This window comes from Ursus maritimus, unplaced genomic scaffold (assembly GCF_017311325.1).
Source record: "Ursus maritimus isolate PB19 unplaced genomic scaffold, ASM1731132v1 scaffold_9, whole genome shotgun sequence".
NCBI classification, from domain to species: Eukaryota; Metazoa; Chordata; class Mammalia; order Carnivora; family Ursidae; genus Ursus; species Ursus maritimus.
The window spans coordinates 46247835-46275452 of NW_024427107.1; the positions used below are offsets into that span (position 1 = coordinate 46247835).

General features: G+C 42.6%; 1 protein-coding gene across 8 annotated transcripts in view; it reads right to left on the reverse strand.

Annotated features, from left to right (window-relative positions):
* The window catches only part of NCALD (neurocalcin delta), a 266731-nt gene that overhangs the window by 28867 nt on the left and 210246 nt on the right, over positions 1–27618 (reverse strand). Inside the window, exon 1 of one of the 8 annotated variants that reach the window (XM_008689221.2) lies at positions 19980–20185. The exons of the other annotated variants lie outside the window; for them this stretch is intronic. The gene's annotated coding sequence lies outside the window, so the exon portion shown is untranslated. Of the gene's footprint in view, positions 1–19979; positions 20186–27618 lie in introns of those variants that run through there. 8 annotated transcript variants of the gene reach the window in all.

A 27618-nucleotide genomic window follows, 5' to 3' on the forward strand; every position in this document is an offset into this window, starting at 1 on the left:
CCACATTCCTGCNNNNCTCCATCACCGTGGTGTTTGAAGGGTTGGAAGATCCCGATCGATCATTTTCTACCCTGGCCAACGCGGCTGAAATATGAATGTTTATCCATCAAACAAATGTCTAGGTGAGAAGACTAACAAGAAGACTATGAAGTAGCATCTCTAAGCTCTTGCGTCCTCCAGCAGCGTGTGTGGAAACAGAGTTGGACTTGCCAGCAGAGGAACACGACTGAAGTCTTTCTTACAGTCCCGTGTTATGTGACCTTGGGGAAGTCATCTGACCTCTCTCTTGGTCTCACTCTTCTTCAGGAAGTAGGCATAATAACACCTTTCTCCTAGGGCTGTCTGAAGGACTAAACGAGAAAAAGGAGTCCCAGTGAACCAGGAAAAGCTCCACATCGTGTCTTGCATCCAACAGGTGCTCAGCGCACATCCACTATTAATCTAAATGAAATAAGGGTTCAGTGGGTTGTTTACAAAGACGAGCCTTCCAGATTTGAGAACACTCTCCCCACTGCTTTAAAGGAGAATTAGAAAGACAAGAGCAAAACAGTCACATGAGGGAAGAAAATAAGAGAACCACCGTTAGGTTCCAACCTGACTCCGCTCCCTGGGATCACTTGCCAAATGTGAAAGGCATTTGTAGATTTGTCCCCGGAGAGGACTCCTGCCAGACCCCCACAGCTGAGTGTTTTCCCTGCATGGAAGTTATTATTCTAACCTGAAATTAAGCAAGAGGTCCCATGAGAGAAGCAGCGGATGGACAGCAGGACACTGTATCTTCCTCTGGTCTTCTGTCCTGAGGCTGGGGAGGGCTACGTGGGGTTTGGGGAGAATCAGAGCAGGTTCAGAGAAACCCCAGAGCACTAACCATCCAGCTCGGGAAGGTACTAGTGCTATAAGGAGGACTTTAATCCAGGGTCTGGCTGACAAGACTGGCATTTTCAGGACAAACTGGATACATATTAGATACCACTAACAAATATAGGATATCAATAATCGCCTGAATCAATTCTTCCTTACCTGGGGAAAGAAATGATTTCAGTTGTTTTATTATTGTTTTTAAGCCAACTTTTCATTAGAAGATCAGAGGTGGAAAAAAAAACAAAAACCCAAAACCTCCATTCATCATCAGGGGGAAAACAGCCATAGAGAAATCCACGTCTCTCAACTTTATTTCTAATTATTGCCCAATTTCTTTTTTTTTTTTAAATATTTTATTTATTATTTGTGTGACAGAGAGACAGCAAGTGAGAGAGGGAACACAGCAGGGGAGTGGGAGAGGAAGAAGCAGGCTCCCAGCGGAGGAGCCCGATGTGGGACTCGATCCCCGAACTCCGGGATCACGCCCTGAGCTGAAGGCAGACGCTTAATGCCTACGCTACCCAGGCGCCCCCCAATTTCTTAATCCAGGCCTTCAGTATCTCCTACCTGAGCTCAGAAATAGTAACTGCTCTCCGTCTTTAAGACTCCATCTGATCAAGTCATGTGTTCCTCAAAAAGCTTCCATGTTCCCTAATGATGACAGATTAAGGGCTAAACCCCATGGCCTGGCATTCTGGGTCCTTCAAGGTCATGCCCAAACTCATAGGAATCACCAAATTCCACACCCTCCCCTGAACTTGTACACTTGTTTTTATTGCCACGCTGGTCCTCACAATGGCCAATGAATATAGCTCACGAGAGAATACACACAAAACCTTTTGTAAACATCGAGATGTTTCCTAATAGTCAATAGTAAAACTGTGACTCTCTCCTTCTCTACTTGTTGAATCTTACTTGGTGTTTCATGCATGGAGGTTATCGCTTCCACCATTCAGCCGTCCTTCCTCTTCTGAGTGAGCATTAAGCACATTCATGGAGTTTTGTTGGTATGTCTCGGTACCGCTCTGGGAAAGACGTGGTGTGTGGAGGATCTTCAAGAAGCGATGGCTCCCTTCTGCTGAGCCTATTTGCCATTGACCATTGCCTGTGTCACTTTCAAGAATTCCACGAAGTGAGGACAGCTGGGATATTCACACATTTTGGTGCTAGGTGAATAGCCAAGGGGGCTGGCAAATATTCCCGGTGATTGTTCAGTTGGTAGTGACCAAAGCTACTGTGTATGGACTTCTCCTCAGTGAATCTTTCTTCTACTAAGAATATGTGGGGAGCTGATATCTTCTTTGTGTAAGGCCAAAGTTTATGAGGAATGGTATTAGGTTTGGCTTTCTCCTTACATTTTGTTTTGCCTAGGAAACCGAGTGGTCTCAGGATTTTTGGAATGGTAGTATAGTCACTATAAGCTAGCTAAGGAAAAGACAAAGTCCCCCAGAATACAACAGACACTCTTTGGGGATGATCTCTTTTCACAGGAGGGGTGACAAAGCACAATGGTTAAGTATATGGGTGTTGGAATCAGAGGGCCCTCAGATCCAATCCTGGTGACAAGACATCCTAGTTGTATGGTCTTTAGGGACTTACACTTCTTCATGCATCGCCCTCCTTAATTGTAAGTTGGGGTTTTTGTCAGGATCAAGTGACATAACGCAGCAGAGCCTGGCTGAGTAAGCACTTAGCAATATTTCTTCTCCTCCTCCTCCTCTCCATCATCATCATCGTCATCATCGTCATCGTCATGTTATTGTCTCTCTGACCATATATCCTTCTATCTTCAAATTCTTTCCCTCTACTTCAGCTTCCCTGGTCTCCTTCCTAGGGTCTTGCACATGCTGTTCTCTTGGCCTTGGACGTCCCTGTTTTCCTGTATCTTCATGGTTCAAATGTTTCCCATATCCTCATGGTTTAAATGCCACCACCCTACATCCCTATAGCTTGAATGCCTCCTGTCATATCCTCATGGTTCAAATCTTCCCCCCACCCCCCACCATATCCTCATACCTCTTCCTCACCTGCTTCAGATCTACTCCAATGTCCCCTTCTCAGTAGCACCCTCCCTTATCTCCCAGTAAAAATTTCTAACACCTTTTTGCTCTACTTTGCTGATTGCCTTAACACTTATAATATACTATCACCTTAATTTTATTGTCTATCTTCCCCAACTACAATAGAGCCTTCATGAGGTGACAGATTTTGGTCTGTTTTGTTCACTATTCTAACCTCAGTGCCTAGAACAAGGCCTGGCATACATCAGTTGCTTAATAAAAATCTGTTGAAAAGGGGCGCTTGGGTGGCTCAGTCAGTTGAGTGTGTGCCTTCAGTTCGGGTCATGATCCCAGGATACTGGGATCTCGCCCTGCGTCAGGCTCCCTGCTCGGTGGGGGGTGGGAGCGTGGGGGGGGTCTTCTTCCCTCTCTCCCTCTGCCCCCCCACTCATGCTTGCTCTCTCTCTTTCTCAAATAGATAAATAAAATCTTTTAAAAAATTTTTAAAAAAATAAAAATCTGTTGAATGAATGAATGAATGAACTGCTGAATGAATGAATTCAATTTGAATTACTGTTGAATGAATCTGTTGAATGAATGAATTCAATTTGGTCTCAATCCTAACTTAACCTATTTTGTTTTTGCTCCTAATATCACCATACAGATTATAAAGCTTTAAATAAAACAGAGGACAGTGTGTTTGGAATCATGTGCAGCCTACCTCCCCCTTACCACTAATAACTGAAGTTCAAGTGTATGCAAGGCACTCTGCCGGCTGCCCAATGCTGCAAATTGAAATAAAGCATCATCTCTCCCTGGAAGAGTTTACAGGGCTTTCACATATTCTATTTTTGTGGGAAAAGAAAGGGCAAGATGAATTGTCCCGTTATTAAAGAAACTGAAGGCGAAGATTTAACGGTTTTCCCAAGGTTCCATGGCTACTAATGTCAGAGGCGGAACAGAACACAGATCTTCGTACTTCATTCACTGAGCAGTGCCTCACAGTGAAAATAGCGCGAAGCCTCGGGGGGGATGTTGCCAAGTGTCTGAGGATGTGTGTGTGTTTGTGCTTAAGAAGAGCCTTCCCATCAGCTATTTGCACGCTGCTTACTATTTCCACTTCTGTTAAGAAAAAATGAAAACAGAAGCCTAATCTGAAAAGAGAGAAGGTGAAAATACATCTGCAAAGTGAATAAGATACAAAAAATCTGAACAAAGGGTTCCCCACCATCTCTAAAAGAGATGGTGTACAACTCTGCGTTTGGTTTCTGTGTCTACACAGGCAGTCGCCTCCTTTTTAAGGCCGTGTGTGTCTGGGTGGGTTTACTCATTTATCATCCTGTTACACCCACCTACCTCCTTCCCAGCAGGAACCACCTAACATTTTTCCTGCTCCTTCTAAATTCCAGTGGGAGCGGTTCATTTCTATTGAGCTGCCTTATTGTTTCTTGTCCTTCTGTCACCGCAAACACTAGCAAACACAGTGGCCACTTCCTGGCATCTCACTACCCGGGTTAGGGTCAGCTGGAGCAATATCGGGTGGTCTCTACCCCCTGCTAACGCGGCAAGGACAAGCCTCGGAGGCATCCTGCATTCTGTGTCCCTGGGCACCCACATAGGAACCCATCGAAGGCACCAACTTCATAAGCAGAAACGGTAAAGAAAATTACATCCTGTCTTTTCCTGAATAAGGTGACTTCTGGCCTTTTTTATTTAATCTCACAGTTCAAAGGGCTTATTAGTGCACACAACTTAGACATTATGGTGTCAGCAAATACGCCCCAGTGTGGAGCTGCAGACATGAACTAAGGACAGGAGACTTTCAGACTGTGCATTTATCACGTGTAACTAGCAAGCACCTTATGTTCATGAAACACGCATACAGTGTGTACTCAGAAGCACCATTATAATCATATTATAAGTGACTGGAACTGACAACCTAGAGCTTTCTCATTGCTCGAAGAGCCACAGATTCACATATGCTTCCACCAGTAGTAAAACTTGGACTTTATGCATAGAGTTGGAACAAAAATGACTATTGTATAAAAAATAATGAAAATCTGAAATGTACCCAAATAGCTTCATTGAAGAAAAAAGCAATAAGGAAGTGTTGCACTATTCTATTTGAATAATGGTGAAGATAAATTTGCCAAGACTCTCCCTTCATGAATGAATTATGATCTACAACAACGTATGAAATGATAACAGAATATTATTCCAATCCTCTGAGTCAATCTCTTTAAGAGCAGCATTTTCCACTATAAGAATATTATGCAAAAAATAGCACAGAAAGTAATAATACAAGAACACAGAAGCACAGTGAGAGCACTAGAATTGACACACTTCAGTGATCAAAACGGAATTGTATTCATTTTTACATAAAAGCCAAAAATAAAAATTTAAAAATCTGAATTTTAACCATGGTATGCATGTAGTTTAAATCGTTTCTTTCCTGGGGTGCCTGGGTGACTCAGTCAGCTAAGTATCTGCCTGCCTCCAGCTCAGGTCATAATCCCAGGGTCCTGGGATTGAGCCCTGCATGGGGGGTGGGGTGGGGGTGGGGGGTCCCTGCTCAGCGGGGAGCCTGCTCCTCCCTTTCCCTCTGCTGCTCCCCCTGCTTGTCCTCTCTCTCTCTCTTAAGTAAGTAAATGAAATCTTTTTAAAAAATCATTTCTTTCCTTTAGATGACAGGGACTTTACATATGCATTAAAAGGTATACCTTTAAATGTTTAAATCTGTCTGCAATAGATCAAATAATAGGATTGAAAAGTTAGAACAAATACCATTCCTGGAGTGAAACTGTGAGTTACGTGCTATAGCATACAGGAGAAGCTCAGAGCAATGTCTTCATTCCAGGAGATCCCATTCTCCTTTGAATGATTTCGCAAGAATTTCCTAAGCGTGTGTTGTGTACCTAGGGTGGTACAAGATATTACAGTGGATTCAAACAGACGGATTCAAATGGGATGGCATGGCAGGGCAGACAGGTCGGCTGGGCAGCCAGACAGCCCATTGTTTCTCATCACAGACATGGTCTCTACAAGGAGCGTCATCTAGGCAAGGCAATGATGCGAAACCCGTGAAACACTTAGGGTAGGAGTCCTTTTCACTGTGACACTGGGTTCAGGGGTAGTTAGAATGATGGGATTTTGCCTATAAGCCTACTCATTAGAAACGTTACAGGTCGCTTCACAGTCACAAGGGAACAAGGCAATGCACCAGGTGAGGACAAAGAGAAAGTGATGCTTTTCTCTTGAACCTTCCCTGCCCCTCAGTCCTCAGACTCCCTCAAAAAACATGGAGCTGTGAGTGATGCTACAAATACGGAGCCTGTTTTCATTAGTCACAGACGCCAGAAGAAAAATGATGACAATAAACTCATCTCTTCATAGATTTATGAGGACATGATATCAGATGTGAATTATTAGAATGCCCTGAGGATGAAGCTTGCAGGATAGCTCTGAATACAGCATCTCATGACCAAATTTTGGGTGAAACCTGTTCCTTTCTGCTTTGGTAGGAAAGGCGAATGGGGTGAACGAAGATCCTCCCCCAATACTTGGAATATCAACAGTGAGGGGGAAAGGACTCCTTTGGGCCATGGTGTTGGACAGGAAATCCCAGAGGTGGCTTAGAGTCTTGGAGCGTGTATCCTCAAGTAACTCCTGAGAGAAGGTGGAAAAACCCTGAGATATAAAGAGCACGTGGCACTGACTTGGAGGAAGTCCCCTGCGTGACTTCCAAGGAGAAAACGATTTGTTGGTGGAGGGCTCAAAGACCGATCAAGGCTCAGTCCCTGGGCCATCTCCCTCCTCAGCTCCCACCATAGCTTGGCATTCAGGGTCCTCATGATTCTCTGCAAGGACTCCAGCCCAGTCCCTCTGCATCCATCCAGCCTTCTTTCTGACATCCCCCCCTCCACCAATGTTCCCCACTGGAGGCAACGTAGCATGGGCGTTGGAGGATGGTCTTTTTGGATAGACCCAGACAGGAACCCCAGCTCTGTCTCACCAGAATACCCCCCACCCCCACCCCCACCCCACCACAAAGCAAAAAAAAGAGAGAGAGAGAGAGAGAGAGAAAACATTTTTAGCTTCTTGAAACTACAGCATTTTAAACATCTCCATTTCCAAAAAGAATCATGGCTTCACATTTGCATAATTCAAAGTTCACTTGGGTGTTTTTCATAGTCAAAGAAATAGCTCCAAAGTAATACAGAGGTCTCCATCTCTAGCAAGACAGATAGTGTTTGCAGATTTTTAAAAGCCTTTTTTTTTTTTTTTTTTAAAGTTTCTCCCTGTCAAGGTTTAAAGAAATCTATAGTCAGAGTTTCAGGCTGAGCAGGGATCCTGTTTCATTAGTTTATCTACCATATATCTTCATTGTTCGGGTCAGGCTTGGTCGGGAAACTACCTGTGAGAATTTTTGTGATGGGACACAGCCAGTGTTTCGTGGCCTTTTATATGTCTTAGGACACACAGAAGAGAACATTATCCGCGTAGCACGCTGCGGTAGGTGGGTGAGGGTGACCAGGGCCCTAGGAGGCCTGAGGGCTCCTGCCACCTGGAAGGGGCATGTGAGATTTCTTGGTGCCACAGTGTAATCATTGTGTAACGTGGGTGTGGTCTCCTTTGCTCCTTTCACCCTGGAGTATGTGCACACATGTGTGTGTGTGTGTGTGTGTGTGTGTGTGTGTGTTCGTATGCCAGGCGTCAGTATAACTGCGGTAGCATCTTGCCAGCTCTGGGGGTTGAACTCTGCGTGCTTTTACAGTCTCCTCAGTAAAACTTTTCGAGGTGCCTGGCTGACTCAGTTGGTGGAGCTTGTGACTCTCGATCTCGGGGTCATGAGTTCGAGCCCCACGTTGGGTGTAGAGATTACTTAAATAAAAAAATAAATTGTAAAAAAAAAAAACCACCCAACTTCTCAAAGCTGCTGCTTTGTCCTCTGACATTCATTTTAACCAGGCTTTTGGCTCTTCATTAGAAAGAAGCCCTTAAAATAATTACATTATCCAGAAATAAGATCATTTGTCTTTTTTCTTTTAAACAATTTTCTTATTATAATCACTTCAGCTGTTTCTAAATTAAGCCTTATGAATGGCTTTGCAGGATGGATGGTCTCCACGGGCAGAAATGCTTCCCAAAAGAACCAAGCCTTATTACTAGAACTGACCTGTCGCAGAAATGCCAGTCTATTCACTGAACACGATTAGCAAGAGGACCAACTGAAGCAAGTGTTGCAGAAAGTGGACCTCTTTCTGAGACCAAGTTGGCAACAGGAATATTATGGAATAATTATTAGATCATAGGCCACAGTGTCCAACAGATTGGGGTCCAAATCCTGCTCTGCCACTCAAGCGTAGGGCAGGCTATCTATGCACAGTCTCAGGTCCTCAGTGTCATCACCTGCAAAGTAGTGACCATGAAGAGCGTGGGGTACCTGTGGTTGTTATGAAGGAAACATACATAAAATGCCTTTACATACACGGGGAAGGAGGAAGAGGTGCCCTCCCCCTGCCTCTATTCAGGTCACTCCTCAGGAAGCACTAATGTCGCTGGGTAAGTTCCAGGTTACAAATTTGCCAAGAGCAAGGATTACAGTTTGTTCAAGTCCAGTACCTTCCCTTCGCTTCTCGCTTTCTCCTGGCTCTAGAGATAAGCAGAAATCTCTGGCACTTTCTCCCTCATTCCTTCTGCTTACAGGTAGTACAGCGACTCTATCTTCTCCAGCTTAGCTGCTGGATGGTGGTAATGCTGAAATTTGAGTTGAGAGGGTGGAGGGCTCTCATGGGCCTCGAGCCTAAATCGTCCACTCCAACCTGATCCATGGAGAGGCCTGACCTGCTTGTCCGGCTAATGATAAGAGACACTTTGATTTCCCGAGGTCTGTATGTTTATGGTTCCCAGTGGGAAGAGGAGGGGACTGGCAGAACAGGATTTGGGTATCTCCAGGTCTCGGTACAACATCAACTAACACCACCTCATGGAATACAGTGGTAGCCAGCACACTCCAAAAAGAAGCTTTGCGCTCCTAACAAAGGCAATACGCAATCCTCCTCCAAGATGCTCCCATTCTAGAGACAGGGACGCTTCCACTCCCTTTTTCAAAATTCCCTTTCCTGTGTTAGCAGCCAGATAGTGCTCAGCTAGAGCTTTCTGTCAGAACGTCCGCCCTTCCTGCCTCGGTGTGGATGGTGGGAAGTAAGCAGCCATGCATCTCATCTTCTGCCAAGAGCTGAGGCAGGGCGCCTTTTCTGAGAGGTGTTTGCATTTGGCCCTGGGAAATCTGGACTGTAAAGATGACATCCTTCCATACAGCAGGCTCTCTTTTCAGCAGGGAAGGCAGACTGGGTTTCTTCCTTCCTTCCTTCCTTCCTTCCTTCCTTCCTTCCTTCCTTCTTTTCTTTCTCTTTCTTTCTTTCTTTCTTTCTTTCTTTCTTTCTTTCTTTCTTTTCTTTTCTTTTCTTTTCTTTCTTTTCTTTTCTTTTTTCTTTCTTCTTATCAAAAATGGATTCAAATGCAGAAATGGCCAGAGTGTCATTACATGTTTTTATGCTCTGTTAAAAACCACACGTAGCTAAGGTGGCAACAAAGCAAACGCCCATCAACAGATCAAAGGATAAATAAAATGTGGTATATACACACCACGCAATACCATTCAGTCTTAAGAAAGAATGAAATTCTAAGTCATGCTACACCATAGATGAAACTTGAAAATATTATGCTAAGTGAAATAAGCCAATCGTAAAAAGGACAAATATTGCATGAATAGTCAAATTCCGAGAAACAGAGAGTAGAAGAGAGGTTACCAGGGCTAGGAGAAATAGAGTGAACAAGGAGCTAGTGCTGACTGTGTATAGTTTCTGTTTGAGGTGGTGAGAAAGTTCTGGGGATGGATTGTGGTGATGGTTACACAACATTGTGAATGTACTTAATGCCACTGAATTGTGCACCTAAAAATGGTTAAAATGATAAATTTGATGCTATGTATCTTTTACCACAAGAAATAAAGGAAGAAAGAAATGAAAGAAGAAAAAGAAAGAAAGAAAGAAAGAAAGAAAGAAAGAAAGAAAGAAAGAAAGAAAGAAAGAAAAAGAAAAAGAAAATTGAAGGAAAAAGAAAGAACTACCTAGCAGTCCTGGGATACCAACTCCATAGAAGGGCCCCAGAATTCCACCCTGACTTCCCAGCATCCACACGTCCCTGGGGCAGGCTTTTCTGAGTGGCCAAGATAAGATCAAAGCCAAAGGAAAGAATGCTCTTCACAAGACCTGGCAAAGAGCGCTTATTAAAGCAGTCCCATTGAAAAATAATGGACTCCATGATTGTTTCTGTACATTCAAGGGGTCAGCAGGCCCAGGGGGCAGGGAGGGGCAGGCAGGATTCTGCTTTCCAAGGCTGCTTGGACCTTTGACCAAACAGTCACCCAATAAACCCGTTATAGTCTCTAGCACATGATTTATGACCATAGATATTACTTATTTCCAAATTAGAACTGTAAATTCTCTAGACATTTCTGGGGGTGGGGGAAAGGATGATTTCCATCAAACAATGCCATTTTTTGGCTACTGTTAACTACAAAACTTAACTCCCTCATTTCTGCTCATGAAATATTAAAAAAGTTTCTGATTTTACTGTGCCATTATAAACAGATTTCCTCCTAAAATGTCTCTAGAATATGTTAATTTTTTTGGTCTTCTTAATAATCCTGGCTAAGAATATCATAACTGGTAAAAATATATTCATATATATAATTCTTTTACCCATGAAGAAAAGCAACTGCCAGCTATAATTCAGTGGAGTTAAATAGAAAGAGCATAACTTACATCTGCATCTTTATTCCTAATAACAACTGTAAAAATAACTAAAATATTCCAGGTTGTAGTCATGGAGACACTTCTACCTCCAAAGCATAAAATATAATTTGTTGAGGAATGTCTAGTAAGACAGAATGAAAACTAACAAGAGACAAGCAAACCTAATCAAAGTATTTAAATTCTAGTTTCTCCTCTTTCAATTTGGATTAATTCCTAACAACTTAGTGCCCAGAAGTAACCACAACAGAAAGTACCTGGCAAATTTAAAAAGCTTCAGACTAATTAGAACAGAGAAAAGAAACCCATGTGTCAGAAACCCAGAAGCAGCAGTCAAATAACATGAAATCATCCTGTGTTCTTTCACCTGCAAATGGAGTTGTCTTACACTTTCTTTTAACCAAATAAAGTATTTCGACGAGATTCCAACTCTGATGGACGTTGAAATGGGGAAGGAAAGCTACGTGATGAGTAATAAATAAATAAAATGGAGCCCCTATTCTGCAAGAGCTAGCAGTCTAGTGCACCAACATACAATGAGAACTACAAATGTGTATTTTATAAGTAATTTAAACTATTCTAGTCATCACATTAAAAATTAAGAAGAAACAGTTGGATGAATTTTACTAATATATTTCATTTAGCCAAAATGTATCTGAAACATTATCATTTCAACATGTAATCAATTTAAAAATTATTAATGAAGTAGTTTACGTCCTTCATTTTTTGTCATTGTTCTAAATCTTTGAATTTCAAAATGTATTTTGTACTTATAACACATCTTCTTTGGGCCAGCCACATTTCAGATGTTTAATAGCCACATGTAGTCAATGCTACCGTATTGAACAGAGAAGATAGCAAGAGGCATAGAAAATATGCAAAGAGCTCAAAGAAAGACCGGCCTCATCAGGGCTATATTATATAAGAGCCATGAATAAAACGTCTGGGGCATCTTCAAAGAGATGGTGGCATCGGAATTGCGTCTTGAGAGTGTTTCAGTTAGGACATGTCTACTCAGACTTGCACTGTATGAAGAGCTGACTGATGGCTGAAGGGAAGATCAGATGGTTGGGACAAGGATAGAAGGAATCAACAGTCTAGACAAGAGATGCTGGGAAGCAGGGCAAAGGCCAGGGTGGATTTAAAAGCTATTTTGGAGGTGGAATTAGGAGATATAGTGACTAACTGGAAATGACGAGACAGTGTTGAAGACATCCTACGTGGTTACCCAGCAACCATTTCTCTGACCTTCTCTCTTAACAGAAATTTGATTTTGTTCAGGTGTTTTGCACCTTCTGCAGTGCCTCGTTTGAGGGGGTGGGAGGAAGATGAAAGGACTCCTTGCCCCAGGAGGGTGGATATTATCTAGCATAAGCCAGTTATAGTAACTTTATTTATCATTGACTGGCTTAGGAAGGAACATGAAATCCAATTTTGGCCAACTGAGACTTGGAGATTAGTCTGCAAGGGTGGGGGTGGGATTCCCAGAAGAGCGTCTTAGATCTTAAGAACAAATACAAGGAAGAGAAAGTCTCCTTCTGCTTCTAGTGTGGGTTGTGGTGAGGATATAATGGCTGGAACTACTGCAGCCAGTGTCATCCTGAGCTGAGTCAACCAACATCTGAGAATGGCAGAGTGGATATAGGGACTCTTGATGACATCATTCAGCCATGCAATTACCCACCCCTGGAAACGCTCCAGCTCTGCACTTCTTGCTTTGTGAGAGGATGTCTGTATGGATTATTGCAGACATATGGAGTGATAGCATACTATTCCCTTATTCGCAGGTGATAGCATACTAACAGATAGGAAAAGGGAAGAGTCTAGACAACGCCTCCACCACCGATAATAGCTATGTCTTTCTTCTGCTCAGGTTGTTAGACAGCGTGTGAAACTCTTTTACCTCGTAACAGTCCAGGGAGGTGTTTAGGCAGATAGTCCTGTCTGCTTTAACCTGCACAGCATCCCTCTCCCCCATTCTTCCTTTGCATTTCCAGCTACTAGTACAGTACTTGGATTTAAAAGAAAAAAAAGACTGTTCTCATTTCCTGAGCTTCTTCTATGTGTCAAAAACTGTTAAATGTTTTATACACAAAATCTCATTTACTTCCTCATTTTATCTCCTCATTTACAGAGCTGACAACAGCTCTGTGAGTGGGGTACTATCATTGCCATTTAACAGACGAGGAAACTGAAACTCAGAGGGGTTAAATTATAAAATCAAGGTCTCAAAGTTAGTGACTTGAGCCCACGTATGTCTCTCTGTAAAGGTTATATTCTTTACCACCATAATACAATCACACAGAGCAAGTCCATATGTTTATTGGATAAATGAACCGATCGATCGTATGCAATAAACAGGTGCTCAAAGAGATTAAGTACCCTGCAGAAAGGCACCCAGCTAAAGACAGGTCTATGACCTGGCACAGGCCTCTAACCCCAAAGCCGCTGTCCTTCCTACCACATTCTGTGACTGTCATTTCTTCCCCAGCTTTGTTGAGGTGTAATTGACAACCCATGGCTATCATTTATTTGGCACTTAGAGACCACTTTGAATAGTTCCGGGCAATTTCTTTGTGTATGAGTCTTTTCTTTACAGATTATCAATTCCTTGGGGTGGCATAGCTTTTCTGTAGCTCTCATAGCAATCAGAATAATGTATCTTTTTTCCTACCTAAGAGCTTGATTTTAAAATATAGTATCCTTGGGGCGCCTGGATGGCTTAGTCATTAAGCGTCTGCTTTTGGCTCAGGGCGTGATCCCAGGGTCCTGGGATAGAGCCCCACATCGGGCTCCCTGCTCCACTGGGAGCCTGCTTCTTCCTCTCCCACTCCCTCTGCTTGTGTTCCCTCTCTCACTGGCTGTCTCTGTCAAATTAAAGAAAAAAATATATAGTATCCTTAATATACTGATCTATCATGGTGAAGATGACCATAACTCCTGGTCTGCCTGCAATCATCTTGGTTTACACCTGTTGCCCCAGCTTTATTATTAATAGAGTAATGTCCATACTCTGAAAAGTAATCCTGTTTGGACAACAAATTGTATGGTCACCTTAATCATGGTAAACAAGAGCTTAGTTTGGCCTGTTCAGTTATGCTCCATCAACCATGCCCAGCACAGCTGTTTTTGGATCAGGATTGATCCAACAGTAGTCAAGGTTCATATTCAATGCTGGAACACAGAGAGCTTTCATGCACAGAGCCTACCATACTCCCCCCACCTCTTCTGTCCCCCATTTATCCCATATTCTCCAGTCTCTCAAAATCTCTTCTCCTTTGTATCTCGGGTTTCCCTTCCAGGAACCTCTTTCCAGCCCACATCTCACATCCCAAGGCTTGCCAGCAGAAATGGGGTAATAAGTTTGAAAAGTCAGGGAAATGCATTCTAACAATTCTCTTACTGTCTAGCAGCTGTTCATGGCTAAAACCTTTTAATCTAAAGATCGACACCCCTTTGTAAACAGTAAGATAGGAAAAAGCAAACCTTTTGTGGCTAACCATCTACTTTTTGGCCTCTATGTCATCTGTGAATATGTATATGTTCTGTGAATGTGGGGTCACATGGTCTATATCTATCTATCTATATCTATATCTATGTATATCTATATATATTTATTTATCATTGCTTTGTGAGAGGATGTCTGTACATAAAAAGATACATTATTCTGATTGCTATGAGAGCTACAGAAAAGCTATGCCACCCCAAGGAATTGATAATCTGTAAAGAAAAGACTCATACACAAAGAAATTGCCCGGAACTATTCAAAGTGGTCTCTAACTAAGTGCCAAATAAATGATAGCCATGGGTTGTCAATTACACCTCAACAAAGCTGGGGAAGAAATGACAGTCACAGAATGTGGTAGGAAGGACAGTGGCTTTGGGGTTAGAGATTATCATTATCATTATATATCATTATCAATATATATGATATATTTATCATAGATAGATAGATAGATAGATAGATAGATAGATAGATAGATGATAGATAGATAGATAGATATAGTTTGGTTTGTTTTGTTTTGTTTTTACCAGCAAAAATGTATCAGGTGGCAACAAGAGATTCCCAAAAGTTAATGCCATTGTGAGCTCACCTTAAACTACTTTGAGTTCTGGAATTAATTATGACTAATGAGGTGAGAATAAGAAGCAAAATAATTTTTTTTAAAGATTTATTTATTTATTTGAGAGAGAGAGCATGAGCAGGAGCAGCAGAGGGAGAGGGAGAGGGAGAGAGAATCTGAAGCAGACTCTGCACTGAGCACAGAGCCCAATGCCAGTCCCGATCCCAGGATCCTGAGATCACAACCTGAGCCCAAACCAAGAGTTGGATGCCCAACCGACTGTGCCAATCAGGTGCCCCAAGAAGCAAAATAATTCTTAAACACACTATGCATATTGAGGTATCTTATCAGAGGGGAACTACCAGAGATTAAATTTTTGTTCCCCCCCTTTTTTATTAAGACAAATGGCAAAAATCAGATCTTGGTGGCCTCCTTTATGAGTATAAATGTAGAGCTAGAGGCCTTGCTATCTATGGAGAAGAGTGTTTCAAGATCCTTTATTCTGACAATTTAATAAGAAAAAGCTGGTTCACTGTGTTAAAAACCTTGGGCAAGAGATTCCATGAAGTGGCAGATGCTTTAAGAGGTCTTGACTCAGCACACGTGGGGCTCACTGGCATCCTAAGAAGTGGCTGTACAGGGGAACTCTCTTGGTTGGGACATCCTCTTGCCTGACTTGTCAGCAGGACCAGCTAGGTATCCCTGAAGCAATGAGCAAGCAGTGACTGTCAGACTGCACAGGGTCAATGTCCAACATCACCACTGTGTAACAGTGAGAAGCAAGTATGGGGTAGACCAGTGAGACCTTAGCAATTTAGTCTAGGCATGTAGAAGTCAAGGCCATTTCTGAACTGAATACGCCCCAGAGATTGCTGAACCATTAAAGGAAGGATAAGATCAAGAGAGATATATTAGTTTGCCTGCTTGTAGGATATATGGGAATTCTGAAAATTTAACTAAAAAATAAGAGAGATGTCACTTTACTCACACCCCACGTTGTGGAATAGCTTACCCAGTTGCAAATGCATCTGACAAGAGAATCTGGCTGGATGAGATTGTTCTGGTAAGAATCTGGCTCAAACATACACTATACATAGTGTGCTTTGTTTCATGGTTATTAAATTTATCTTATTAGAATTTCTGCTACGCAATGTGTACGTACACATTGACTCTTATTCACCCTGACAATAAATTACACCGTGGTACCCATGATAACTTCTGAAGGGATTAATGCAATCAAAGGCAATAGTGGCCCCTTCTCACTTGCCTATGTCAATGTCTTCTCTTTAAGATTTTATTATTCCCTTATCAACAACATCTTTCCAATAAGCAAAACGATCTCACGCTGTAAGCCTTTTTCCTTTCCTTGCTTCCTCCTGGGCTCCATGTCAATATTTACACATCACCACTCACTCCTACTGTTTGCCTATGATGGCCTTCAGATCCTGTCCTCAACCTCTCATCAAATAACCTCAGATTTTCCATTATTTAATATCGTCTCGCATAACATTTCCACTTCGACAGGAAAACAACTTTCCAAAGTCCAGTGCTAGCCTCTCCTTTAAAAAGAAAATTGGTTGTACACTCAACCATGGTGAACCATGAGAATATTATCCAGTGCTGTTTGCTAATTTCTCACTGTTCCCTCAATTTTCATTGTCTCTGTGGAAGCCAATAAAGAACATGGCCCAAACTCAGAAGGCTGCTGGACCAACTGCTCAGAGGGGCTTGCCATCACTAACTCCTATGATTCCTCTTCCTAAAGAATAAGAAAGAAGGGGGAGAAGAGAGGTGAGAAGGAAAGTTGGCTGTTTTTCTTCCTTTTTTCAGTCAGATGAAGTACCTTGAATTTTAACAGTCCAAAAAATCTCATTTTCCCATGACATTATTTTTCATTTGTCCTCCATCACCCCCATTTCCAGAAAGTCACTGGTTTTTATCCATTCTATTAACCACATACATCTGCTATCAATCTCAGAAAAGTTTATTTTATTGTTTCCCTTTTCTGCACCCCTTGCCCACACTGCCTTCATTTGTTTCTAAAAAAACGCCCAGATAAAATCGGCCTTCAACAGACGCTGATAGAGTGAATGTGAACGTAATTTCTTGCTTGCACTAGTGCACTCATTTCCTAACCAATCTTCCTTCGACACTATTCCTCACACAGCTATCAAAGAGGTCATTTTTTAAAAACTCACATCTCTCTATGCCACTTTGTTGCTTGCAAATACCAATAACACCCCATTGTCTTCAATGTCAAGTCTAACCTCTCAGTCTGACATTACAAATTGCCTCAAAATCTGGCCCAACCTGTCTTTTCTAAAGCTTTTGACCCTCTCTCCACTCACTGCAGCTGTAAGCACAGAGAGAGGCAGGCTCTTATTAAATGGCCATGAGCTCTTGTTCTTATTGCCCTTCCTCATATGGCCCCAGCTTCCACCAAATAAAGCCTGAATCAACGTTTAGTCTCTAGTTACAAATGATCACTCACTGAGCATGTCCTGGGTGTCAAACACTGTCGTGAGCACATTATATACCATTCCAGTGTTTCCTTTATTCTCTTCTATTATTATCCAATAAGAACAATGAAAGTTGGGGATCAATTCATTCCCTAACTTGTGCATCTACTTGATAATGCTGAATCCAGGATTTAACCCCATATATCTGCCATCAACGACCAGCTATGCTTACCCACCAAGTATACCATCTCCCACTCCACCCCACCCCCCTGCCATTTGTCTCTAGCAAGTGCTCACCACATTATAGGAGAGTTGCTGCTGGTAGATGAAAGTTCCCAGGACGGATTGTGAACACCTCAATAGCAAGCCTGGTAGTTATATATCTGCGTGCAAAACACTTTTTTTAGGTAATTGAATTTGAATTTATGCATCCAGAAACAGGAAGAAGCTCAACTCCTGTTGTATCAGATAGTTGAACCACATGTAGATCTCAGAGCTCTTTTACCTAAAAAAGAGCAAATCCAGCAACTCGATTGGATAAGGAAGCGGAATCTCTACTTCCATCTCCAACCTACTCCATAAATTATTATTTTGAATTCATCTGTAGGAACCTGGCATTGTAATAGTCATGGCAGCCATCTGCAATTCAACCAGCCACGCATACAAGCAGAAACCCCACATTTTCAATGACAGCATTGCTTAATCTGAAATGTTTTTTTGGAAGACAAAGAAGCATTCATAAAATGAAACAGTAGTGAATGTTGATAATGAGAAAGTTTTACAACAAAATGTCTTGCTGATTTATACAGTGCTTCCACGCCAGTGGCTAGAAGAAATTTTTATAAAGATTCTGTCTTTTAAGCCTTGGCAACATGCCAGAAAGGTTGTCAGTGTCTTTAAAGACAAGGAAAGTGAGAGGGAGAGGAGGTGGTGGGGAGGGAAGGAGGAAGAAGGGACCCGGAAGGTAGGAGAGAGAGAGAGAGAGAGAGAGAGAAAAGAATTGCCTTTAATCCCCTCGTACATAGGGGAAATTATAATCAGTAAAATGAAGAAAACAAGCTTTTTTTTTTTTTTTTTTTTTAAACCCCTACTGGAAGGAGCTCTCATCTAAATTCCAGGTTGGTCTTGAGAATATCGCAGGGACCTGCATACTCTCAGGGCTGGGAGAGCAGTATTTTCTTTTCCACTCTTACTTCAATTCAGTCATACAACAAAGAGTTCTGAAGAACAAGGAGCAGGGAGCCATAAAGCTAGACATACATCCCCAAAGAAGACCAGAAAAAATCACCAAAGTTTCAGGTGACCAGATTGAATTTCTAAGGGCAGCAATCTCTATTAATAATTTTGTGTGAAAAAAAATGTGAGAATACATAGCTCCCCCCAAAGCTTGACTTGGGTAGCACTATCTGATGCGCAGAGTGTTGGATAACAATGTATCGTCAATAGCTCACATCGGAGGAGAGGCTGGCCTCGGTTCCTGATGAAACGATGCCCCAAACTTACTCTCCCTTAGTAATGCAATAAAGGGCATTCACTCTTGCATTCTGTCACTAGTCATACCAGACCCCAAGAGGTCAGTCAAGATGGTGGGCAGAAAACAAGCTGGCTCAAGGTTATGGCTCCAGTCCCATTAGCCTGGTTCTGACATGACTTTCTAATAGCTGCCCACTGATGATACAAGATTAGGCCTGGTTAGAGAACATCTCATCCCATTTCTCCCAGTGGAACACCTCAGATACTGACAATTTGTCATGCCAAGAACACATAGCCTGGATTTTCCACTACTCCCACGCTGCTTGGCTGGCCTGGCTAGCAACAGACTTTATTTTTACAGTGCTTATCACTGCAGCTTTACCTCCAGGCCAGTGGGCCCTGTAGCAGCTGGAAACAAGAGCCAGCTGGGGGCCCAGCCAGCCACTTGGAGCCTTCCACACTAGGAGAAGAAAAGGATTGGCCAAAGGCCACACCACTAAATATTCTGGGAAGGACAGATGACAACATGAGGGGGAAGGGAGTCCGTTCATCCCAAAGCAAATGCAAACGGACACGTGGATTAGGGGTAGCTGAGGTTCCCAGAGAGCATCTGACTGTCTTCACCAGACGCAGCACGCTCCTTGCTAATTCAGACAAATGAAAAAGGCCGGTGTGCATCAGTGAAATTCCTAAAACCATAGAGCATAGGCTGTTTCTTTCAAATCCATGAAGCAGCTCAATTTCATTTTAACCCTAAGTTCCAAACGGAGGCGACGCTGTGCCCTCTGCTACCAAATCTGTCTCCCGCTGGGCAGAAGCAGCAGCAGGCATTGCAATCCAACAGCTCGTGAAGTTGAGCCCTGCCAGGGTCTGCTCTCATGAAGACGGTAAGGATCACCCCTTCTACTCTTATTTACCATACTGATTTAGCCAGCCGGGCTGGCCTTCCTCCGGAGGCATCACAGATAAACCAGGGCCAGTTCAGTTCAAATGATCATAAATGGCCAGTTAGCAGCGTGCAAGGGGATGAGGGTTTTCCTTTACAGCGCGAAGCCTTGTGCTCCGTCCCTTCCTCATGGGAGCTGTGAAAAGTTTGAACAGATGTTCAGATTCAGGGGGAGGGACGCTTTACTGTTGCTCTATTTACTTCCTCCAGCAGGATCCGCTTTCATTTCCTTGCGGGCTAGAGAGAACAATTCTACCAGCCTGACAGCTACCTGGGGGAGGGGAAGTCTGGGATCCTGGTTCCCATGAAACAGGATGAATTACGAAAGGAATGCAAGTATGCCATGAAACCACACTTACCTCTGGCTTCTAGTTTCCAGAATTAGGTCAGCAAATTTGCTGGAGCAGTGGCTCTGTCTCTGGGTGCACCCGTGAAGCAGCCGATCGGCGGGAACACGATCTCGTGTAGTGTACCCTGTATCTGTTTTACCACAGGCGGCGTCTCCAGCTTAGCAGGAAGGGGTGTGTGCGTGTGCGGAGAACCTATCTCTGACAGTGCTGCCCTTTGGCATTTATTTTCCTTCAGTATTTACCCTGGGATTGAATGGTGTTTGTTTTGGGCATTATAATAAGAACTCTCCATAAAATCTCTTGGATGAAAATGCGTTAACCAAACCACCCAATCAACAAATACTTATTGAACACACACACGATGCGAGGTGCTGAGAAAGGAAGGTGCAGCTCTGCCCTTCAAGACCTAATTTATGTTCATAGTAGCATTGCCCACAATAGCTAAATTGTGGAAGGAGCCGAGATGCCCTTCAACAGATGACTGGATTAAGAAGATGTGGTCCATTTATACAATGGAATATTACTCAGCCATCAGAAAGAATGATTACACAACATTTGCAGCAACATGGACGGCACTGGAGGAGATAATGCTAAGCGAAATAAGTCAAGCAGAGAAAGACAATTATCATATGGTTTCACTCATTTATGGAACATAAGAAATAGAAAGATCGGTAGGAGAAGAAAGGGAAGAATGAAGGGGGGGTAAACAGAAGGGGGAATGAACCATGAGAGACTGTGGACTCTGGGAAACAAAGTGAGGGCTTCAGAGGGAAGGGGGGTGGGGGATTGGGATAGGCCGGTGATGGGTATTGAGGGCACATACTGCATGGTGCACTGGGTGTTATACGCAAGTAATGAATCATGGAACACTACATCAGAAACTAAGGATATACTGTATGGTGACTAACATAACATAATAAAAAATCATTATTAAAAAAAAAGACCTAATTTAGTTGGAGAAGGCTAAAATATTTATAGGCATGGCCAAGCAGGGACTTTCACTTGTCTCCCAACGTCAATCTCTCCTTCTTCTTAGTAATAGAATTTCCCAAGCTGGGCATGTGGCTAGAGATGATGTTTCTCAGCTTGTCTTCAGTCTGGTCATGAGACTAAGTTCTGTCCAATGGATATGAGATGTGAGTAGACGTGAGATGTGCAACTTCCAGGTCATATCCTTAAAAGGAAGCCACTTGCTTACTTTTCCTCCCCATTGCCCCCTTCCCAGGGCCTAGAATGTGTATGAGGGAGTGTGAGCTAAATTCTACCATCGTGAAAATACAGTATGGTGGGGCAACGACGTGGAAGGAGTTGGGCACTGTATGACCCTGGGAGACCACCTCCTCTCCCTTGACTGTTTATCAGCTGGAGAGAGAGAGAGAGAGAGAGAGGGAGAGAGAATCCTTCTGTCTTATTTAAGCCACTGTTATTTGGTCTCTGTTAAAGCAGCTGAATCAATATCCCAACTAACATATATATATTTTCCCTAATAGATGAGGAATTTCTGGAAGTTTCTTTATTTCCCCAACATGGAGCCCACATAGAGTAAGTGCTCATCTCATACTTGTGCATGATGATACAGAGATATAGTTAATAAAAATCCCATTTTGCTCTTGTGAAATACTTTAATACCATTATACGTATTATAAGAAAATAAAAAGATTACCTTATAAGGACAACTCTAGAGTGATGTCTAGCTGCGCTTCTTAAGAGCACAACAAAAAAAGAAGACATGGGGAACATAACATTAACCTGTTAGTGTATGAAAGGTGAAGCTGTTTCATAAGAGGATTTTATCAGATGACCAAAAGGCATAGAGAAAAGAATAAGAGAACAGACCTTTTCCTGTGGTCAAGCACAGTCCCATAAATTAGCACTGGTCTACAGACCCTGCTATCTGGATAAGGTATAGTTTTAACAAAAAATGGAAAAGAGATGCCCAGCAACAGTGCTGCAGAAACATACCTAACATCGATCAGTGTTTCTTGCCTGTGACTTTGGTCAGTACTGTTTTAGAATCGCTTTATTCCCTATGAACTGTGTCGCTTCGGCAAATTCTTACTTCCTTTGAGCCTACTTTCTTCATCTCTACAATGGCGATGCATTCAACCAACATCTACTGCCTGTATATCAGGCACTGTTCTAGGCCATCCACCTGAGGCGGAAAGAAAAACGACAACCAGTATGAATAAGGAAATTACATGGTCTGTAAAAGGTGCAATGTACTTGTAGATAAAATGAGAGCAGAGGAGAGCAAGAAAACGGGTGGCAGCAATTTTAAGTATGGCGCTCCCAACAGTGCACCACGAGCAATGACAGTGGCTCAGATTAGGGTAGTAACGGTGGAACTGGCAAGTGGTGGTTGAATTCTGGATCTGTTTTGAAGGTAAACAGGATTTTCTGATAGGCTGTATGTGAGATGTGAGAGGAGGTATGGAGTCAAGGGTCTCATGTTTCTGGCTCAAGACAAACTGGAAGGATGTAGTTGTCAACCAATACAAGGAAAGGTGTAGGTAGAGTAATCTTGTCCAGAAGATCAGGAGAGGCCACAAGGTGCCCAGGTATTTGGTGTACACTATTCCAGGTGTTTTTGTGAGGGTGCTTTTGGATGAAATTAACATTTGAATCAGTAGATATGGGGTGGGCCTCATCCAATCAACTGAAGGTCTGAACAGAACAAAAAGACTGACTCTTCCCCAAGTAAGACAGAATTCTTCCTGCTTGACTGCCTTTGAACTGGGACATGGGCTTTTTCCTGCCTTTAGACTCAAACTGAAACATCAGCTCTTCCTGGTGTTGAGCCTGCTGGTTTTCAGACCAGAACTAAACCATTGGCTTTCCTGGTTCTAAGCTTTGGCTTCAGACTGGAACTAGACCATCAGTTCTCCTCTCCAGCTTGCCAACTCACCCTAGAGATCTTGAGACTTGCCTGTATTCATATTCCTTACAATAGAGAAAAATCCATCCATCCATCCATCCTCTTGGTTCCGTTTCTCCAGAAAACCTGATTAATGTGTGGTGCTAGATAGCAAAGGGAAAGTCCAGTAGGCAGTTGGATAGGAGTCTGGAGTTTGGAACTGAGTTTAGGGCTGGTATTATATATTTGGGGATCACTGGCAAAGATAGTATTTAAAGCCAGAAGGCTGGGTGAGATCACTGAGGAATAAATATTGATAGAAAAGAGGGATGGTTCCTGAGTCCTGGGTCTCTAAATGTCTAAATATCAGGGACGTCAGCCACAGAGATTGAGAAGGAGCAGCCATAGAGACAGGAGGAAACCAAGGAAGCATGTTGTCCTGAAGCAAAAAAGAAAATCACATCAAGGAGGAAGGAAGGTTCTCTTCTATCAAATGCTGCCCATTGGTCACTGCCATTGGTAAACGCCATTGCATTTAGCAATTCCATGGCCATCAGTGACCTTGACAAAAAAAAAAAAAAAAAAAAGCCTGGTGGAGTGGGTTTAGGAGTAAATATGAGAAGGGAAGTTGGAGACAGTGAGGAGTATGAACCCTCTTTGAAAGAGCTTTGTTCAAAGGGGATGCAAAAAAACCGGGGCAGTCATTGCCAGAGGAAAGGGGACCAAAAGAAGGAATTTTTTTAAACAGGAGAGCTAACGGCATGTTAGTAATACCGTTAGCTGCCATTTATGGGGCACTTTACCGCGGTGCTAGGTACTCTACACGTGACAACCTACTGAATCCTCATAATGGTTCTGCAATGCAGACATTAATACTTCTGCCTTTCATGCAAGGAAACAGATGTTAAGAGAAAGTGAGAAACTTTATAAAACCACATTTAGTCAGTGGTTGTGCCAGGATTTAATTCCAGGTTGTTCTAACTCGAAAACAGGGATTCTTTACCACTACAGTCTATTTATTGCCTCCCGTAACAGCCTGCGAGTCATCGAGCCTGCTTCCCTCAGGGAGATCAGGCCTGCAAGGCCCCCGGGCAAATGGTAACTGTCAGGATTTTCAGGGGATGTGGAAAGCTCCTAACTGTGCAGAGCAGTGTGCAAAGAGATTTATATCCTCCTCCAGTCCCAACCTTTAGGAAGGCAGTGGATAATACAACATCCTTACATGGACTCCTATACAGAGCACTCCATGAAAATCACCCTTACATCACATCCAAGGAGAGGAACAGGCAGTAGCGTGCAAATTCTGTTTTCAGATTAGGCAGGGTAGTGGAAAGCAGTCGCGCCCTTTCTTGGCTAGCACGCTGGTATGGATCCGGGAGCTACGTGAACATTTGCCGCTCCTGCAGGTGCGCCATGAAACAGAGGAGGACGCTGTTCTGGAGATGGGGTGCTGTGGGAAGAGGCTCACTGCTAGCCTTGACAGTGAGAACTCCTGGGGTCTCTGGCTATTGTCCAGTCCCAACACGTACAAAAATCCAATACACCAAGATTAAATCAGGCTGCAATATAACAGATTCTTTTTAAAAACTGCATGATTAATTTTTTTTTCCTAGTGAAAAGTAAGTTGCTCCTGGAATCTTTGTTCATGCTCAGAATAAGATTTGATTATAGAGCCGTATGGAAATTCCCTGAAGAGAAATGGGGTGTATATGTGGGGGAGGGGTAAGAATGAGGAGAGAGTCTTCTGAACCCAGTGCTACTATGTAAGATGACAAGCCTGACACCTCAATTCAAGGGACAGCAAGAGTTAGCAGGTGAAGAGCTTATGGAATCTCCCTCAGTTAAGACAGGATGCCCTGGAAACAGCCATTTCAATTAGTGCTAGACTGGCCTGAAATGAGGATTAAGAGGTCATTTCCAACTGTAGCTCAAGGATAATTTGCACAGCTCCTCTCCTCGGCAATGTCGCACTACCCTCGTTCACCGTGCAGTTCTTACAGAGCATACGTTCCTAGGCATAAACGGTGCTTTAATTCTCACATACAGAGCTCCACCGAAAGCCTTTGGCGGCCTTCTCGTTCCCAGTGGAGAACACTGATAATGCTTTCAGAAATGCCCTTTATGCTTTCCCACACACACCTACTTATTTTCAGTTACTAACTTTTATGGAGAGTGGGTTTTTGTTTCGTTTTGTTTTGTTTTTTTACAAAATAGCTCATAGGCAGTGCATTCACTACACATCACAGAGGTGTTCTTTACAGATTTCAGAGGTCTCTCCATCATCTCTGCGTTATGACACAAACATTAGAAGCCTGGTCATCAGGAGAAAAATAAGCAGTAAATTCCATTTTAAGTTGGAACAACTGAACTTCATTCATAATCTTAAAATTTTTTTCTTGATTATAGAAATGATGCATGCTCTTCATTGGAAACAAATTCAACCAACACAGAAAAGTATGAAGGATAATGTGAAAATTTTCAACAATCCCATCCCTCAAAGAGCATGATTAATAATTTATGAATATCCTTCCAGATTATTCTCTATATGTAATACATATATGTTAGAGATCCCTGACCTTAACGTCTTAGAGTTGTGTGAGAAAGTTTGTGTGCATGTATGCAGATGCATTTTTAAGGATAAGGGACTGTAACTTCCATCAGGTTTCAAAAAAGCTCAACATAAATATAAATATGTATATACCTAAAAATATACATGTATGCAAAATACAGATATATGTAAACTACATATATGAATATATAACATCTAAAGTATAACACATATAACTATATATATGAATATATATATGCATATATATATAACATATATATATATTCCTATTTAGTTTACAAAAACCTAATCATAACCTACATATAACCCTGCAACTCATTTTTTTCCACTTATGGATATTTTCCCATTTTAGAAGTAGTTGTAATTCCTGCTATTATTTTATCACTTGTTTTTTTTCCCTTTAAGTGCCCGAATCTGGGGCTTGAGGACAGAAAAATTTGAATTGGATGCCTGGCTCCACCATGTACAGGTTCCATTAAGTTTGGTCAGTTACTCAAACTTTAGAAGTCACAGGTTTGTCATCTGTAAAATCAATTCGAATTATAATAGCATTAATGCAAGGAATAAATAATGAAGTATATTTTAGGAAGCCACCGCTTGCAACGTCTGGCACAGACTAAATATTCAATAAACAGTAGTGTTTTCAGGAGGTAGAATGCACTCAGTCCACATTCACATATCTAACAACATCTGGAGAAGGTTTTTAAAATCAGGATTTAGGATGACAATAAAATGGATTATTGAGACTAAAGCTGAAGCCACATTCTGGAATCAGATGGTATTATCCATTCCGTGGGAGTAAGTCAGCAAGCAAATGATGATTTGTACAGCTGTAAATCTGACAGAGGAGCAGGTGTCAGCCGCTGTCAGCCTCTCCAGCATGGCTAAAGGAACTGCCCGTGGACTGAGCTGATTGGGACCCTCTGGGATCCTCCTCTTCTGTGATGTTGAGAAGGTCATGATCCATACCCTGTCTCCTCATTCCAGTGGGTTTGCCTTCTCACTTCTGGGTCTTATGGCTAAGCTCTCAGACTCCGTCTGCAAATGCTGCGCGTTCAACGGCAGTGCAGAAGTCCATTAGCCTCTGCGTGATGCTGGTGGCCTGGCTCATGTATGAACATGCACGGCTTTGGCCTCCAGTGCTCTCTGCCCTGCTCGTGTCCACTCCTTCCCTCTGGTGTGCCTGGCAGCTCAGCTCCAGGGCAGTTCACCACTCACGGGGAGCAACTACATGCTAGGCATGTGCTAAGTACTTTGCACCGTAGATCAAGAGTCGCTGGCTCTACTGACTGAGCCGGCCAGGCGCCCCCTAGAACCCTGGTGCTTCTGAATGCTACCCCCACAGCTTTTGATTCTGTGTAATGAGTTACATGTTACACTCGTAAGACCTGGGTGGACAAGGAGAAAACACCAATTTGGTACCCATTGGAAGGTTCCCTTAGACAGAGCAGTTTCCACAGCAGGCTTTCTTCTCATAGAAGTTCTCTCTGCAGCATGGTACGTTCAAATTCACGGTCCACCCCTGCAGACCAGAGCTGCAATGAACTCCTTCAGCTTTGTGGGAAGACCGATGAGAAAACTGATTAGAAAGGGTAACCACACTTTATGTGTGGTCAGCAGAATAATGGGCCCCAAAGATGTCCACGTCCTAATCTCTGAAACCTGAGGATATGTAGCCTTACATGGCAAAAGAGATTTTGCACATACGATTAAGTCAAGAATCTTGAGATGGGAAAGTTATCTTAGATTACCCAGGTGGGTAATGGATGGTCTCAAGGATGCTCATGAGGGAGTTGGGAGTGTTAAGAGTCAGAGAGAAGACGAGGCAGAAGAAGCAGAGGTCAGAGTGACACAGGCAACCCCTAGAAGCTAGAAGAGGCAAAGAAAGACCCTCCTCTACTGTCTCCAGAAGGGAGCTCTGTTCTGTTGACCCATTTTAGGCTTCTAATCTCCAGGACTGTAAGATAATAAACTTGTTGCTTAAGGCCACTATATTTGTGGGGATTTGTTACAGCAGTCATAGGAAACTAATATAATGTCCATATCCCAAGTATCTTATAACAATATTGTCCTAGCATTAAACTAGAAGTCCTATACCAAATTTATTTGAATCCATAAGATTAATGTTTTCTGGTGCTTCAAAGAGCCCATCAGTGATGTCCTAATTGATCTGGCTCTCCCTCTTCATAAAGAAAATGAATAATATACCACTTGTGAGCTTTTAA